The sequence below is a fragment of the Thamnophis sirtalis genome, unplaced genomic scaffold (assembly GCF_051295495.1).
Source record: "Thamnophis sirtalis isolate CommonGarterSnake01/CBP01778 unplaced genomic scaffold, rThaSir2_p1.2 scaffold_5, whole genome shotgun sequence".
In the NCBI taxonomy this organism is placed as follows: Eukaryota; Metazoa; Chordata; class Lepidosauria; order Squamata; family Natricidae; genus Thamnophis; species Thamnophis sirtalis.
Genome location: NW_028261385.1, coordinates 77754280 through 77772489, shown reverse-complemented (window position 1 = coordinate 77772489; position 18210 = coordinate 77754280).

The following is an 18210-nucleotide window of genomic DNA, read 5'->3' as shown; positions in this document are numbered from 1 at the left end:
TGAAATAAAGTATTTATTGCTTTATTCAAGTGTATTTATAGGGTCATCTATCTTGCAAGCATAACTCTCGGTCACTGAGATGAGAAAAAAATAAACAAAACCATAACCAAATAAAAGCAAGAATTACACAAAATAAAAACCATAAAATAGCAACAAGGCAATCAGCCAATCAACATATTATGGGCTCATCTAATTCCCAACCCCCATTTGGGAGAAAATAACTAGATCTTAAGAGGCTTCAAAAAACTCAACAGGATCAGGCCAACCTAACCTCAGATGAGAAGATGCTTCAAAGGACAGGGGCTATGACAGAAAAGGCATACATCCTGAGTCCTGCAAAATGTCATTTTCTGATTGACAGGACTCAGATCAGGCAAGAGACCGAGGGCTGAGCAGCTTTGTCTGTTACTTCAGACCTTAGGAGAGCTCACTTGATAGACAGCCCGCAACAATGAAAAGATGCATTTAAATTTTATACTGGTATAGGCTTTCATAGCCAGTATCTGCTGAGTAGTATTAGGCTTCAAGGTTTAGTAACTGTGGGCCAGGCAACAATTCCCTAACTTTTCACCAGCAACTATGGCTGGCATTTTCAGAAGCAAGCTGGTGCATTCCACAGGCACTAACTGGGATCCTGTCTTTATACCCTGATGCCTTGAATGCTGGTTTCCAATTAGTGCAGGTTGGTAAGAGCTGGTCTCTAATTGGTTCTTTGTTTGTGCTGTTTTCGATTGTTGGTTTTGGTGGCATTTTTTATTTTTCGTGAAACAAAAGTTAACTGACTTGGATGAAGCATCTGAGAAGGCAAAACAGACTTGATAGATCCCGGGGAAGGACATATGTTCCGCATTATACAAAGCAGGAGTTCTCTCCCCCATTTAAATAATAGGTCTATAAATTTTTCTCTGTAATTCAATATCCAGCATTTTGGATGACTTTACTCCCTTCTCTATTTTTTTTATTTTTTTTTGCGTTAGGAGTATGAGAAGAGAGCAGAGGTAAATTCTGAGATGTCTGCAGCATTATTCCCAATTAAGGGGTCTGTAATCAAGACTACATAGTGGGGAAGGGAGTGACTACATAGCAAGGGAGTCTCTCTCCTATTTTTCTTTCTCTTCCTATTTTCCCCACTATAAGAACCCTGTGAGGTGAGCTGGGCTGAGACAGAGTGATTGGTCCAAGGACACCCAGCTAACTTTCATGGCTAAGGCAAAACTAGAACTCATGGTCTCCTGCTTTCTAGCCCGGTGCCTTAGTCACTAGACCAAACTGACTTTCTATGTTGGCTTAGGAATCCAAGGTTAACATTCTGATTTGATGTGATCATATATTGTCTAGAATAGGGGTCCCCAATCTCCTACTGGACCGCGACCTGCTCGGAACAGGGCTGCGCAGGCAGTGGGAGAGAGTGCGTATTTGTGCATGTGCTGCTCATGCAAATGGAGTTGCGTGTGCCCGTGCAAATGCAGTTATGCATGTTCATGCAAATGTAATTGCACACATTTATGCACACAACCCACCACTCACAAGGAACCATCCCCTTGTCCTCTGCTGCCAGTCCACCAAGCCGAAAGGTTGGGAGCCGCTGGTCTAGAACATGTTTGGAAAAGATGCCAGGACATGGCATTCAGTATTCCACAAGGGATTATGGCATTTACAAAGATAGATTGAAGATCGTGAAATGTTTTCACACTGACCCAACAAAGTTTAAACCAGCACTGGATCTTGTTTTCCAAGACTTTAAAAGTGCTTTCTTAGCATATCAAGTATTTGATAGTATATAGTATATGGAGAAATTATATGGAGGAAGAGGTAGCCAGCAGCATAGTTTTTGAGATGTTAACCCAACCCCTCCCAATTGATTATGCTGCCCAGAAATTTAGGCTACCATTCAGTATCAACTATTTAGCAGCAGATTGTTGGTGGAACTAGCACAGAGGAGGAGGCTCAGTTTTTAACCCACCCTGAATTATAGAATTGAATTAAATTCATTGAATTTAAATTGGTGTTTTTTAAAAACCTGGTTACTTTAAGATGTGTGGACTTCCGCTCCCAACATTCCCCATCAGCAGAGTGCTGGGGAATGCTGGGGATTGAAGTCCTCACTTGTAAAATTGCCCATATTGAAAAATGCTTCTTTAAAAGAATACAGACCTTGGGAAGACAGACAGAAAGAAATGGTGAACCATTACGGGCAGGGGGATTTGCAGAAAATATTACAATAACAGAGTTGAAAGGGACGCCCTGCTCAGGACAGGGCAGGAAACCCTGTACCATTTCAGACAAATGGTTGTTCAAGCTCTTCTTAAAAACTTCAAATATTGGAACATCCACAACTTTTGGAGGCAAGTCGTTCTACTGATTAATTGTTCTACCTGTCAGAAAATTACTCTACAAAATTACAATTCTGTATTGGTTCTCTCCTTGATTAGTTTCCCTCCATTGCTTCTTGTCCTGCTTTCAGGTCCTTCCGAGAATAAGTTGACCCTCTTCTTCTTTGAGGAAGCCCTGCAGATATTGGAACACCACTATCATGCCATCCCTAGTCCTCCTTTTCATTAAACTAGACATATCCAAGGTTTGGTTTAGTGTAAATTAGGACAAACTTGGACAGGCTTTCAAAATTTTGCATTTTCTACAACAAAGAAAAGTCCTAGAATCCCTATTGTGCTTCAAACAGCTGCTGCTCTCTTAGTCCTGCCTACATCACAGGATTGTTTTTGTGGAGAACAAGGGAAGAAATAGCACCATCTATGTGCCTTTCTGTTCCTGTATAAAAGGTGGAATACAAATCTAAAAAATGAAATGGACCACCTCCAAAGGCCCACCGGATTCTGTTGGCTGGCTTTCTGCATATCACTTGACCAATCTGGCAGCTTCCAGATGTGCTGGAATTTCCCCACCATAGTCAGGAATAACACAGGCACTGGGAGAAAGTTAACATTGAATGTATGGATTTTATCGTTTGCAGCTGAGGTTTGTGCTTAATTTGATATTCTGGCTTTATGATTTTAATTTGCCTGCCAGGATTTTGTTGTTACTCTAAACCGCTCATCTAAATGCTCCAGATAAATAAATACTTGCATAGGGCACCATGGGGTTCAAGCCAGTATTAGACATGCCAAGGATTGATTATACCATATTGAATAATGATATTCAGTATTGTACAGAAAATTCAGGGCAAATGTAGAACAAATTGGAAGCTGCGTCTGACGAGAAATGGTAGCTCAGTCCCCTCCCCATGTAAGTAAGATAATTTAGCTAACATTCCTGAATGATTCCTTGTGTCTAGATCAATTTAAGTGTGGTAATCAAACTTCTAAAACGGGTGTGCGAGAAATAATTAGAAATTCACACCAATCCAATTTAAAAATAGAATTGTTATTATTCTAAAAGTAATACCTTTGCTATTATTGCCCCAGGCTTGTTTTTCACTCCATCAGTCACATGTATTGCTGATACAGATTGCTGGTAGTCTTAAACCTACGTCCACAGTAGAGGCCAAAATTCCTTTGCTAAGCAGGACGGTTGTTTGGTGAGTCAGATGTGGGATTCTACCGGTTTGGGCGAACTAGTAGCACCGAAGATCATTTGGGAGCAAACCAGTTCACACCCACTAGCAAGTTGGGCCACCCGCCTGCCCCTGTGCTTTACCTACCTTTATCTTCTCAGCTGAGTTGCGCAGCAGAGTGGATTGCCGCGCCTCAGTTGTTTTCCTTCCCAAGCAGCAATCCAGAAGGTACGTCTTCTCTAAACTGCGCATACATGCATAGTGCGCATCAGGTGCATGCATGAACGAAGCGTGTGCATGCACGCAAAGAGCGTGTTCAGCCAACTGGTTGTTAAACCGGTAGGATCCTACCCCTGCAGTGCAGTGATGTGCGGTGAGGTTTATGGCTGGTGAGGCAGCATTTTTTTTAGACTTGTGGACTTCAACTCCCAGAATTCCACAGCCAGGCATGCTCAGTTCCGATTTAAAGCGACAGCATTTGTTTTCTAAACTTATTTGCTAAATAAGTTTCCTTCTTTCTTTTTCTTTTTCTTCTCCCTTCCCCTCGTTCCTCCCTCTCTCCCCCCTCCCCCTCTCTCAAACACACACACACACACACACACACACACACACACACACACACACACACACACAAAGTTGCACCAGGATTCAGAAAATTTAGGTTTTCCTCCTTAGCCCATGTTAGCAATACCACTAACAGCATTTTGGCTGGCAGGTGTAAGTAGAAGTGGAAATTCATTCTACTGAAAACATTGTTTTTGCTTATGGTTGGATAATTAAAATTTCAGAAGACCCAAAGGCATAGTATTAGAGTGTTACATAGTACATAAACTAAAGAACTGTCTCAATATGCTACCTCCACTCTCTTTCAACACACACACACACACACACACACACACACACACACACACACACACACACACACAAAGTTGCACCAAGAGGATGAAGTTTGAAAGGAAAAATGCAAGAGCTGCGGTCAGGCTGAGCTAGTTGCTGCCAGAGTCACCGTGTGGATGACTCTGCTTAACTGTTTAAAAAAGCCTCCAAAAAAACACCCTCTACAGGAGGCAGAAGAACGACGTGCCTCATCTACGTCAGGAATTTTTTGGCTTTTAACCCTTGCCTAGCTCTGCTCAAGTGATCATAAAGTCAGACTAGATGAGGCACCTCGTTCTCCTGCCGCCTCCTGTAGAGGGCACTTTTTTAGAGGCTTTTTTAAACAGTTAAGCACTAAGCAGAGTCATCCATGGTGACTCTGGCAGCAACTAGCTCAGCCTTTTTCCTTTTACATTTTTTTTTCTTTTCATGATGACAGTGGGGAGGCTCTGCCTCCCCTGCCTCCCCTGTCTGCACGTCCCTGCTGCAGTGAGTCCTGCCCAATATTCTGATTTTTGCCACAGTTCTGAAGCAAATCACTGCAGTTGTTAAGTGACTCACATGGAGGTTAAGCAAATCCAGCTTCCCCCACTGTCTTTGCTTGTTGGAAGGCCACAAAAGGTGATTGCATGAAGCCTGGGACGCTGCAACTCTTGTAAATATATGCTGGTTGCCAAGCGCCTGAATTTTGATCATGTGATCATGGGGCTGCAGCACCAGTTGTAAGTATGAGGACTGGTCATAGGTCACTTTTCCTAGTGCCATTGTAACTGAATGGTCATTAAACGAATGATTGTAAGTCGAGCACTATCTGTATAGTATCTTTTTCTTGCAACTGCTTTATTGAGGATTGTAGTGGCTCCTGTGGTGAGGATGCTGGGTTGGTGATTAGCAAGAGGAGTCCACTGCTGCATGGAGAGAGAGCTCCTGTCGTTCGCTCCAGCTTCTAAACTAACTAAGGGAGAGAAGCAACCTAGAACTAAGGAGAAATTTTCTAATGGTGATAGCAATCAACCAATAGAATAGCTTGCCTTCAGAAGCTGTGGGTGCTCCATCACTGAAGGCTTTCAAAAAAAGCCTGGGCAACCATTTGTCTGAAACAGTGTAGGATCTCCTGCTTGAGTAGGGGGTTGGGCTAGAAGATCTCTGAGGCTCCTTCCAACCCTCTTGTTCTATGTTCTATGTTGCTGCCAGCAGTTCGAAAGCAAGTAGTCGCAAGTAGATAGATAGGTACCACTTCAGTGGGAACATTAACGGGGACATGAAAGGGGCCCCTATTGAGCATCGGCCAGACAATGGTGATGTCACTGGCTAATTCTTTCAACCCTGAAGTAACTTGGGTGTTTCCGAGAAGAATGGGAGAAAAATGGCGATATTTACTTTTATCTTCTCCTTAGACTTTAATGCAATAGTAACAACTTGTCCTCCTTGCAGAATGTTAGCTGAAGCCGTAGACCACACAGTTTTGATTACAACCCTATTTGGGTCGATTAAGCGAAATCCGCCTATAAGCTTTTTACTGTGCCTCACCACAGGAATGAATTATGCTTCGAATTCACCAGGCAGACACTGAGGACATGTAACAACAACACAACTCCCTGGATCTGAATCTGCAAACAAAGAGGATCTGGGAAAAGGAATTGGGGCTGGAGGCATACCACAAACACCATGACAGGTTGAGGAGGCATTTATTTATAATGACGGAGGGGCTTTCATTAAAATGGAGCCTCTCGCCATCTGCTTTTGGATTTTCCTGATGTAAGGTCAGGATCCTTTCGGTGCTTCAAATGAGCCGAGATGTGTAATTTGTGTTAGAGCCTGTGGTCGAGCTGCAAACATTTTGTTTTTCCATTTGCAAAAAAACCCTCAAAAAACCCAACTCTAAACCGCAGTCCCAGGACACAACAGAAAACAAACTTTTCCCAGCTGCACTGCTGTCTGCAAGGAACCCATCTTGAGCAGAGGATTGACAGTCCTGCCACTTTAATTCTCAGTCTTGTCTTGGTGCTGGATGGATGCCATGAGGAACAGCAGTGTAACTTTATCTGCAAGAAAATGTGCTTTGCTGCTGCCATATGGGGAAAACACAGAGGATCAGCTGTGGAAGACCTCTTTAGAGGAGCAAACACACACGTGTACACACACACACACACACACACACACACACACAGACACCACATGGATGCAGGGACAGACAAACATGGATAATGGTGGGGATAGATTTGTCCTGATTAGTTGAGTAAAATTAAGACAGGCTGCCCAATTTTGCATATCATGCTAGGAGTAAGGAAGGATACAATTAGAATTGTCTGAGGGCTAATTCATAGGTTGCTGCAGAAGCTGTTTCTCAGTTGCCTGCTTAATACCAAATGCCAGCTTTATTTTTTTAATGGAAATAAGATGGTTTGAGAAGAAAGGAAACCAAGGTACAGCAAGAGCCTCGTCCTCCTTGCAGAATGTTAGCTGAAGCTGTTCTCGGAGGACTGGAGACTCCACAGCATAGCAAATATGTACCAAAAGTTTTACCCAAATAGTTCTCGAATTACGACCATAATAGAACCTAGCTATCACAGTCATAAACGGTTATAAATCGAATCACCTATGTAACCAATCTGATTTTGTAACTTCTTTTTGTGGCAGTTGTTAAGCAAACCTTGCAGTCATTAAGCAAACTAGTACCATATTTTTCAGAGTATAAGACGCACCTTCCCCCCCAAAAGGGAGCGAAAATTTGGGTGCATCTTATACACCGAATGTAGCTCCACCCAGCCCCACCAGAGGCCAAAAACCCAATGCACGGTGGCAGCGCTGGTTTATGGCAATCCCTGCAGCCTGGAACAGCTGATTGGGGGTATTCCGGCAGTCCAATCCACCCGCCAATCAGCTGTGCTGAATTGGACTGCAATAAGTGCTGAAGCTGATCTCGCTGGTCGGAGTTGCAGCAGTAATCACATTCAGAAAGAATAGTAACTGATTCAGCAGAATTCAAAATAATAATAGTGTACAATACATTCCCAAAAGCAGGTTTTCCAAGGTAGCAGTAAATACAAGCAAAACACAAGCAGTTTCACTTTCAGTTCGCAGCTCAGGGTCCTTCCTGTCTCCTTCTTGCTCACACAGCAAGTTTCAGAGTCCAAATAGCCCTCATTGGCTTTGTTGCTATGCCTATTGATTGGCTGACCTTGTTACCATGGATGCTGATAGGCAGAAGAAAAATTTATTTTCTTCTTATTTTCTTCCCCCAAAACTAAAGTGTGTCTTATACTCTGGAGCATCTTCTACTCCCAAAAATACGGTAGTTTGCTATCAGTCACTTTTGCCCAAAACTGGAAATACAGTAAATACCAGTTTTTAGCAAAACCATAATAAAATGAGACCCTATGACTGTGAGACACTGCATAATTTTAAATGTGAGATGGTTATTGTGGGGGTGGTGGGTGAGTGGGCAACCATTAAAACTTCAAATCATGGTCATAAGTACCCCAGGGAGGGCCATCATCACTGTAAGTAACTTGTCATAAGTCAAGGACTACTACCTATATTGCAACCCACATCTTCCCCAACAATAGGCTACTGCACTGAGTCAACTCTACTTTTTGCAAGATGATGTTGCCACGTGAATGAGGTCTTTAATACTCAGTTCTTTAGTGCTTAGGCTTTCAATACTCATTTCGAACAAAATCCCCAAAGTCTTTAATGTTAACATACAAGATTCGCCTTTCTCCAAGCATTCTTGCCCTTGTTGGGATGAGTTGCTGCTTCGGTGTGGTTGTTCCTTTTCTAGTTGCTGCCGAACTCTAGGCAAAGCTCCAAGCAGGATTCCCAATGGATGTGCTGCTCCCCGTAGCTTGTGCTCCCAGAAGTTGAATTAAAGTCCTCTTGCCTCTTGTAGTAGCTGCCAATCTTCAGAAGCAGCCTCTGTTTCCCTGTCTGTCAGTTGTTTGATTAGCTCCTTTCCTACTACAAGCATCTCTCCTCTCTCTGTCTTAGCGTTGGCTTTTCAATGCTAAGAGTCCCCATGGGGGATGGGGCGCTGCCCCTGGATGTCTGCATGTCATTCAAAATGCCAGGGTGTGGTTCGGTTATCACAAACAGCTGCAACACTCAATGGGAAAACTGGACCCTGTGAATAAATGCAGACAGTCCAAGGACTGTAAGACTTACAGCACAATTGGAACCAGAATTCCCATCGCTAAGCAAGGCAGTTGTTAAGTGAATTGTGCCTCATGTTATGACCTTTTTTTTTTTTTTGCAATGGTTGTTTAGCAGATAGGTGTTGTTATTAAGCAAATCCGAATTCCCTCATCCATTTGTTTGTTGGAAGCTGGCAGGGAAGGCCACCAATGGCGATCACATAACCCCCAGGCACTGCAATTGCTGCGAAGCCATGCCTGTTGCCAAGCTCCCAAATTTTGATCACGTGATCACAGGGATGCTGCGGTGGTCATAAGTGCAAGGGCCGGCTGTGAGTCCTTTTTCAGTGCCATTGAAACTTTTGTCCCAAAATGAATGATTGCAAATAAAGGACTACGGTATGAATGAATATCTGAATGCATAAGGGATGAGTTTGGAGATAAGCTTGTCTGCACCGCTGCAGCTACTTCTGAAAAGAGCAGACACTTCCCCAAATTCACTCCCTCAAAAGGGATAAAAGGAATGGAGAGGTGATGATTGATTGAAGAAGGGTTTTTTTGGGAAGGGGGGAGGAAAATAGAGGAAAGGAATATCTTTGTTACATTTGGAGCCTTCGTAGATAGAAGGGAAGTCCTGTATGTGAACCGAGCAGGATAAGTAATAGGAATTCATATATGGAATACAGATAAAAGCTTATGCAGGAAGTTATAAAAACTATCCCCCAACAGTTCCTTTATCAAAACTCTAGCTAAGGAGAGTTCAGCTATTTTCATGATTTGGGAGATTTAAATGGTGGAAATGAGAAACCAGCTGTTTGCCAGGTGAGCTGTGGCCAGTGTTTAATGCTGGAAACGTAGCTCACATGTCATATTTGTGTCCCATTTCTTGTTTGTTTTTCTGGCTCAAAGTTTGCCAAGTTCTGGCTCAAAGTTCGCCAAGAGAGTGAATATGTGTTATTTGCTTAGAAGGCCATAATACTCACTACTCATGGATTGGTGGAAAGAATTTGTTCGTGGTATACGGAATAGGATGGTGAGAATTCGCTCTTACACTGCTGAAGTCACACCTCAGGATATCCAAAACAGAAATAAGCCATTAAATGGCTCAGAGATTTAACCTTCTTAAACTGCAAGTATAAGGGACGCGGTAGCTCAGTGGCTAAGGCGCTGACCTTGTCGATCAAAAAGATCTGCAGTTTCGCGGTTTGAATCCCTAGTGCCACGTAACGGAGTGAGCTCCCGTTACTTGTCCCAGCTTCTGCCAACCTAGCAGTTTGAAAGCACATAAAAAAATGCAAGTAGAAAAATAGGGACGACCTTTGGTGAGAAAGTAACAGTTCCATGTGCCTTTGGCATTTAGTCATGCTGACCACATGACCATGGGGATGTCTTCGGACAGCGCTGGCTCTTTGGCTTTGAAACGGAGATGAGCACCACCCCTTAGAGTCGGTAACGACTAGCACATATGTGCGAGGGGAAACTTTACCTTTACCTAAACTGCAAATAGGTTTAATTAATCTATTGCTTTTTATCTATTCTGTTCATTAAAAGAATGAGAATTCTTGAGATACGCACATACACATGCATACCCAAAGGTGCTACACAGAATTCTCTCGCTCATGTCTCTTGATCTTGCCGTTTACTCCTCTTTCTCACAGCTGTATCAATGTTCCTTTCTCAAGGCCTTGAGCGGGCTGAAAAATGTCCCTGCATTCATGCTCTGGTCTAATGATGGAATCTTACTGCATCTGCCTTAGTGATGAGTCTGATATTTAATGCAGAACAGTGAAAGTTTGTGAGGGGCAGATCCTCTCACCCTCCTTGCCCTATAATAAGGTAAAGGTAAAGGTTTCCCTCGCACATATGTGCTAGTCGTTCTTGACTCTAGGGAGCGGTGCTCATCTCCATTTCAAAGCTGAAGACTCAGCGCTGTCCAAAGACCTTCCCACCAAAGGTGGTCCCTATTTTTCTACTTGCATTTTTAAGTACTTTTGAACTGCTAGGTTGACAGAAACTGGGACAAGTAACGGGAGCTCACTCCAGTACGTGGCGCTAGGGATTCGAACCGCCGAACTGCCGACCTTCTGATCAACAAGCTCAGCATCTTAGCCACTGAGCCACCTATAGGATGAGTTAAATGCACTATCCAATAACAGCGAGGGCAATAATTGGTGCTGGCCTTATAGTTCACAACTTAAGAATTGGTAGATTTCTTTAGTATGATATGCTGGCAGGAACTGCATGTTCTAAAAACAAGAAGACAGATAGTAAAATGGATATTGGTCATAACAAAATCGGGCCCTGAGATATCTGATCCATAAGTGTATGTGTGTGGTGGGAGAAGGGAACCCAATATTTTTAAAAGTGGGTCTAGTACTCTTCTAGAAAATATATGGAGTATAAAATCTCTTCTAGGAAAACAAATGAAAAATATCTTAAGTATCGAGTGGATCTTCCCCCACAATGCTGTCTGTGATCATAGTCGAAATAACTTACTAGCTCTTTCCCAGGCAGGGAGGGTAGGACTTGCATGGCTCGGTTCTAGGCAGCAATGTGTAAAGAATCTTATTTATTTATTAGGTTTTTAAAAATCTCACTTTTTTAATAACAGGTAGTCCTCGACTTACAACCATAGTTGAGTCAAAACTTTCTCAAAATTGCTAAGTAAGACAGACATTTAGCGAGTTGTGCCCCATTTTATGACTTTTTGCTACATTTATTAAGCGAAGCTCTCAGTTGTTAAGTGAATCACTCCAGTTGTTAAATGAATCATGTGTTCATTGACATTGCTTGCTGGAAGCCAGCTGGTATTGTTACAAATGGTGACCACATGATCCTGGGATGATGCAGTTGTCATAAATACGGGCCAGTTGCTAAGTGACCCACATTTTGATCACGTGACCATGAGGATGCTGCTATGGTTGTAAGTGTGAAAAAGTCATCTTTTTCAGTGGTGTTGTTAACGTCAAGCAATCACTAAACAAACAGTTGAAAGTTGAGGACTATCTGTAACTCAATGTGACGTTATTGTACCCTATCGACAATAACGGCCCATCTCTATAGAGCTTACACAGTGTATCACAGAAGTGAGTACACCCACTCACATTTTCTAAATATTTAAGTATATTTTTTCATGTGACAACACTGAAGAAATGACACTTGGCTACAATGTAAAGCAGTGAGTATACAGCTTGTATAACAGTGTAAATGTGCTGTCCCCTCAAAATAAAGCAACACGTAGCCATTAATGTCTAAACAGCTGGCAACAAAAGTGACTACACCCCTAAGTGATAATGTCATTTTCCCTCCCTGGTGTCATGTGACCTGGTGTCATGTGTGTGGTACAAGGTCTCAGGTGTGAAAGGGGAGCAGGTGTGTTAAATTTGGTGTTATCGCTCTCACTCTTCATACTGGTCACTGGAAGTTCAACATGGCAATTAACTCTCTGATGATTCTGTATAAACGTACCATATTTTTCGGAGTATAAGATGCACCGGAGTATAAGATGCACCAAGATTTTAAAGAGACAAATTTTAAAAAAAGTTTTTGCACTCTGCAGACCTCCCAAAACAGCCCGTTTTTTGTCAAAAAAGGGCATGCATAACCTTTAGGAGAGTGCTCCAGGGGCCTGGGGCAAAATTGAGCAAAAAACGGCCTGTGTTTTGCTCATTTCTGCCCTCCCCAGCCCCCAGGAGCACTCTGGAAGCCTCCTAAAGGCTATGCAGCGCCATTTTGGTGAAGGTGGCAGGGTTTCGAGAGGCAAAAAATGCTGTATTCAATGTATAAGATGCACCCAGATTTTCAGTCTCTTTTTTGAGAGAAAAAGTTTTGTCTTATATTCCAAAAAATACAGAAGTTTACACTCATAGGAACAGGTGTTTGTACCAATCAGAATAGAACTGGACATTCACGTCCAAGGATCATCCTGCCAGAAAAGAAAAATAAAAAAACTGCATAGGTCAGAGATCAAGATTTTAAAGTTATAGGCTCCTCTCAGACAAATTTGTGTGAGTTCTGCCACAGAGGAACCCCTTTTTTGTTGCTTTTCAGCTTATTTCATCTGCAAGGCCCACAGGCTGAGCTCCATGGCCAAATTTAACATCTGTACTGTGGCTGGTATGTATTTTCAGGATTGGCATTAGCCTGTGACCACAGCCATGCTTATTGCTCCGTTACTATAATAGCTTGGCAGCCTCTTCCTTTCCCTCAGGCTAGATAGTAAGTATGGTGAGAGGGCAACCAGCATTGGCGGTCTGGAGACTTATGTTAATAAATGACACATTAAAATATTTCTGCTGCTTCATGGAATAACCGGTTAAAGTGTGTCGTACATTTTCAAGTTAAATTAATCAATCATTAGATTTGTAAACCTTATAGGCTTATCTGGAAGGATACTTTCCCTAGAATTTCATGGATCTTCTTTAATCTGGATTTTAATAGACTTGAGTAAAACAAAGAGACAACTGGGAAAGTTTGCAATCCCGGTGAACCGTGAAGTTCTGCTTCTACCATCACTTGCACACACCTCTAAAAATTAAAATAAGTTATAAGAAATTATAATTAAGCATCTCATTGACAATGTTATGTGAAAACTGAACTTTGAGCCAAGAGGTTCCTAGTTCAAATTTAAACTATATAATGAGCTCACAAGCTAGCCATAAGGCACTCATTATCCATCAGCCTTTGTCATTGCAGTAAAAAACTCTGATCTATTCCATATGATTCTCATAAAGCAACCTTACTCAACCTTGGACTTCATTTCCCAGAATTCCGAGCCAGCAGGGCCAAAAGGAAGGCCTTTGTACAATGACATAACAGGGGTTTAAGAAACAGAATCGCACCAAATTCAGACTCTCAGCTCCATCTAGCTCAGTTGTGAATTTTAACCCCCTGAGTTTTAAAGGCTTTCCAACTTTATTGTAAAAAGAAATGGAATTTGCAAGCTTTTCTATGTCAACCATGCACACAGCTTTAGCATATATGAAAAGTTCTGGATCTTCAAATTTTAATTATTGTATATTCCCCAATGTACATTATGGTATTTCGTATTTTCTATGGAACCTTTGGGAATTTCCACAGTGCCAACTGAAACTGCCAAACCCCTTTGGGGGAAACATTTCTGTCTAATCCAATAGCAATAGCAATAGCAATAGCAGTTAGACTTATATACCATTTCATAGGGCTTTCAGCCCTCTCTAAGCGGTTTACAGAGTCAGCATATTGCCCCCAACAACAATCTGGGTCCTCATTTTACCCACCTCGGAAGGATGGAAGGCTGAGTCAACCCGGAGCCGGTGAGATTTGAACAGCCGAACTGCAGAACTGCAGTCAGCTGAAGTAGCCTGCAGTGCTGCATTTAACCACTGCGCCACCTTGGCTACATACAATAGGGCTTCATAATAATTCTTGAAAGGACCTTTTTACAGATAGTCCTTGAATTATGACCACAAATGATCCCTACATTCCTGTTGTTAAGCGAGACGGCGGTTAAGTGACTTTTGCCCCATTTTACAACCTTTCTTGCCCCAATCACTGCAGTGGTTCAGTTAATATTGCGGTTGTTAAATGATTCTGGCTTCCCCCTTGACCTTCTTGTTGGGAGGTCTCGGAAGGACATTACATGACCCTGCAACTGTCATAAATACAAGTCAGTTGCCAAGCGTCTGAATTTTGATCATGTGACATGGGGACGCTGCAACAGTTGTGAATGTGGAAAGCGGTCAAAAGTCACTTTTTTCAGTGCCTTTGTAACTTTCAATGGTCACTAAATGAACTGTTGTAAATGTGTAGGCCAGTTAAATGAAATGGTTTCCTAGTTAAGCGGTGCTGCTTTGGGTGGGCTCCAGAATGCCTTCATGAACCTGGAAGGTGACTTACAGCATCTTCATAATCTCACTAAGCCTGTTGTGAATCCTGATCATTTGGAACAACGATGGTTGGATATATGTAGAAGAAGTGGGCAGATGACTTTAGAATGCCTTTTTCCTCTGGTGTGGGGACTGACAGCTCCCAGGCTCCCTCCTTTCTCAGTTTTGCTTGTTGGTAGCTGAAAACGGCCCTTGAGTCTATCAAAAAGCTAAGATTTAGAGACAGAGACCCCACACAAAAATAGGATGCAATGTTATATGAAATAATTAGTGTTCTCACATGTAATTGAGGGTTTCCAATCCAGATTAAGAATATATTGTATCCAATGGTGGGATTCCAAATCTTTTCCTACTGGTTCTATGAAAGAGCGCTTTGCGCTCGCGCGTGCCTAACAGGTGCTTTACACATGCACACAGCACTCAAAGACCGCTCTCAGTGTCAGTGCTGGTGAGTTGAGCTGTTTTTTTAGCTCAACTGAGGTGCGGCAATCCTCTCTGCTGCGCGAATCAGCTGAGGTAAAAAAACAAGGGAATATAGGATAGAGAACTACAGGGGCGGGAGGATGGGGCCAACCAGAGGCGGTATTTGCTGGTTCTCCAAACTACTCAAAATTTCTGCTACCAGTTCACCTGAACCAGTCCAATCCGGCTGAATATCACCTCTGATTGTATCCCCCAAGAGTAAAAAAAAAAAAAAAATCCAACAAAAAATGAAAAATTACTAATAGGTTGTGTATGCTACAGTTGGAAGGGAAAAGTAAAGAATGGTATGTCCCAGTGCAATGAGAAACCAGTTTGGTGCTAGACCTCCCATACTTTATTCTGAATAAAAACCAAAATAGAAATTTTTCACCCTATGAGCAATACTTTTGGTCTACAGAAGGAATTTGCAAGTGGGTAATGAATGGGTAAACTATTCTGCTTCCTACCCTTTCTAATTTGATTGATAAATGGTCTCCAGTCTTAGTATTTATCTGTCCTGTCTACCAGGGTTTGGATGTTGTAGTAGAGCTTTCCATGCTGCATCTCTTGGGCCTCAAATGATAAATGACCCAATGCAGGAATGCATCTGGAGGCACCAGACTGGGTCTGATTGGAGATTTCCAGTGAATTTCGTTTGTGCTACCTACCAAGCCTCAGAAAGCAGCAGAAGCATAGATGTGGGTCCCAAATTTGCCAGGAACATGATATATTATCGAAGAAGCCAAGTAAATTAATTATCTTTGACATTATAAAAAGATGTTAGATTGGCTGGCATTGCTTTTAATGTTCAGATGAATGCACTCACTCATCAATCTTGAGTTTTTGTTGTTTTCCTAGCCGTTTCAAATATGCGGCATTATTAAAATATCAACAACTCCCCAAATTATGAACCACCGAAACATGGAGGAATAAATCTTCCAGAGTTTGCCTGGCAATGGCACATTTGCTGTTCCGTGCACCAGCAAGGAAACTGAACTAAGACATATGGTTGCCATCAGCCTAGATGATTAATTTTGAGATGATGCACTTATTAATCCATGTGGAAAAGGGGAAGCTACCAAAGAACTGGTTGCAATTAACCAACCACAAATAACCTCTTTCATTCCCAAGCCAAAGCCAAGAAATGCCATTTTGGAATGATAATATCCCACAAGGATTTGCAAGGCTTGATGAGTCCCCAAGGTTAAGATCGAAGTCGTTGTGTAAAACCAGCCTTCAATTATCCCTTTGCAGGGAGAGGCAGATCAGTAGCAGGTGGCGCCTGCTATAAAAGGCTCATTAGAACACCTTCTGGTTGAATTTCACAAAGGAGACATGCCAGATGGAAGCCCATCACTACATGGCCACCTTACCTTGAGTTTCACCTGACACATTGGAGATTGCTGTTCCCCCCCACCCCACTCGCTTCACTTAACAAGGCTCTAAGGTTGAGAAGTGGATATATTAGGATTAATAGCACTTGATGACTAATCCATTGTCATGCCATATGCTGGCAAAATTGTTCCTTGTTAAGGCTCGAGACAGGTAGGCCCCCTGTGGTAATGTAAGCCCTCCCCAATTCCATGGAGCTAATCCAATTTCATCTCCAGGCAGACCTTGGATTCCAGTAAAAGATACTTAGCTCTTCCTGCCTCGCCTCTTGATGCATTTTGAATGGCTGCAAATCTGATATAGAAGCTAATGATGCTGAAAGTTGCTGACAAATTGGAAAACATTTTCCCCTTACCCTTCCTGCCACTGCTTTCTGTATTGTCTGAGAACTTGATGAGCCAGATGTATATGAGAAGAGTGCACTGTTTGCTACGTTTGAATGATGCGCATAGAGATCGCAAAGGGAGATCTTGGCTTTTCACACCTCTACTTTTTGAGGTATTCCTCAGCATTTTCAGAGAAGCTGAAAGGTTTATACCAAGAAGAACGATTATTGGCAAACTGAGAAGTGTGAGCAAAGTTTGCAGTTGCTGAGGGAAAACTTTGTCACCTTCTGCAACTCTGCGAGTGGGAGGGTTTTCCCTCCGGGCCTTGTCTTTGGGATGGGTTCAAATAATTCTCTGTCCAACTAGAGTACTTCTATTATTACTTTTTAAAGGATTCTGTTGTGAATTTTTGTGTTAGGCTACTTTAAGTTAAAAAAAAAAAGGAACCACCTACTAAGTCTGTTTCTTAAATCAAAGAGGTCATGCTTATTTAATGCTTAGTACATATGAGTAAGTTGAAGGAAAAAATGTTAGGAAAATAAAACCTTTACACTGGGGGGAAAAAGCATCGGAGAAACCAGGCCCAAATGGAGATTGTTTGTGGATCTAAATCTTGAAATGTGTCTTCCTTGTTCCTCTGCTAGCAACATTCCTGCCCAATTGCTCAAAGTATCCTTGATTCCTCATTAAAGCTACCCCCACCCCCGTATAAAAATTGCTCTGTGGTGAAAAGATGAATCTATTCTGTTTCCAGTTTTTCAGAGACATTGGAATGATTAAGGCGTGTGTGTGTGTGTGTGTTGAGGGAGGGAATTTCCTGAAATAGTTTAAGACTTATTGGGGTGAAATGTGATTGAGCTCTGGAGAGCATCTTCAGAAGACTCTGGGTATGATGCTGAAGATTATAAAAAAAGATTTCTTCCTCCTGTTATCACTGGGATGTGAATCATCACTGAGCTGTTCTGAGTAATAAAAGTACTATTAGGACTTGAATATCATGCTTAGAATATGTGAGCCTGTTGTAAATTATTAGCATCATATTTTTTGGATAAAGTCATTCACATCTGATTCTACTTAGAGTCTATAGATAGACGAGAGTCCATGCTGAGGAATCATTAGTGACTTTTTCTTGGATTTGCTTGCATCCTTTTCAGATGACTTCTGTGTGACGCGGTCTGCATAGCCACATGTATGTCAGTCTTCTTCTAGGCCATCATATTGGATGGTAGATGCCACCAGAGAGAAATGGGAAAGAACCTTCAGCTCATGGGGTGGAACAAAACACAATTTTCCCATCTAAATCCAGTAGTCAGAGTTTAACCTTCATTTTCAGTAACCTTCTACCACAATGGCTTCTGCTTTGTATCTAACATTTTGAGGAATACAACTGAATACATACTTCTTCCCAAGTTCCAGAAAGTTCTGGGTCATGTAATGGGGATAACGATAATAATTTCTTTCTATTTATTAGATTTATATCTTCATTTAAAAGGATGATCTGGGAAGGGTTTGAAACAACCATTAAGGAGTGGCTTACAGAAACAATTATACAGTCCAAAGCAGTGGTGGGTTCCTACAAGTTCAGACTGGTTTGGCTGAACCAGTAGTAGCTTAGCGGCTTGAGTCGCTGGAACCGGCAGTGA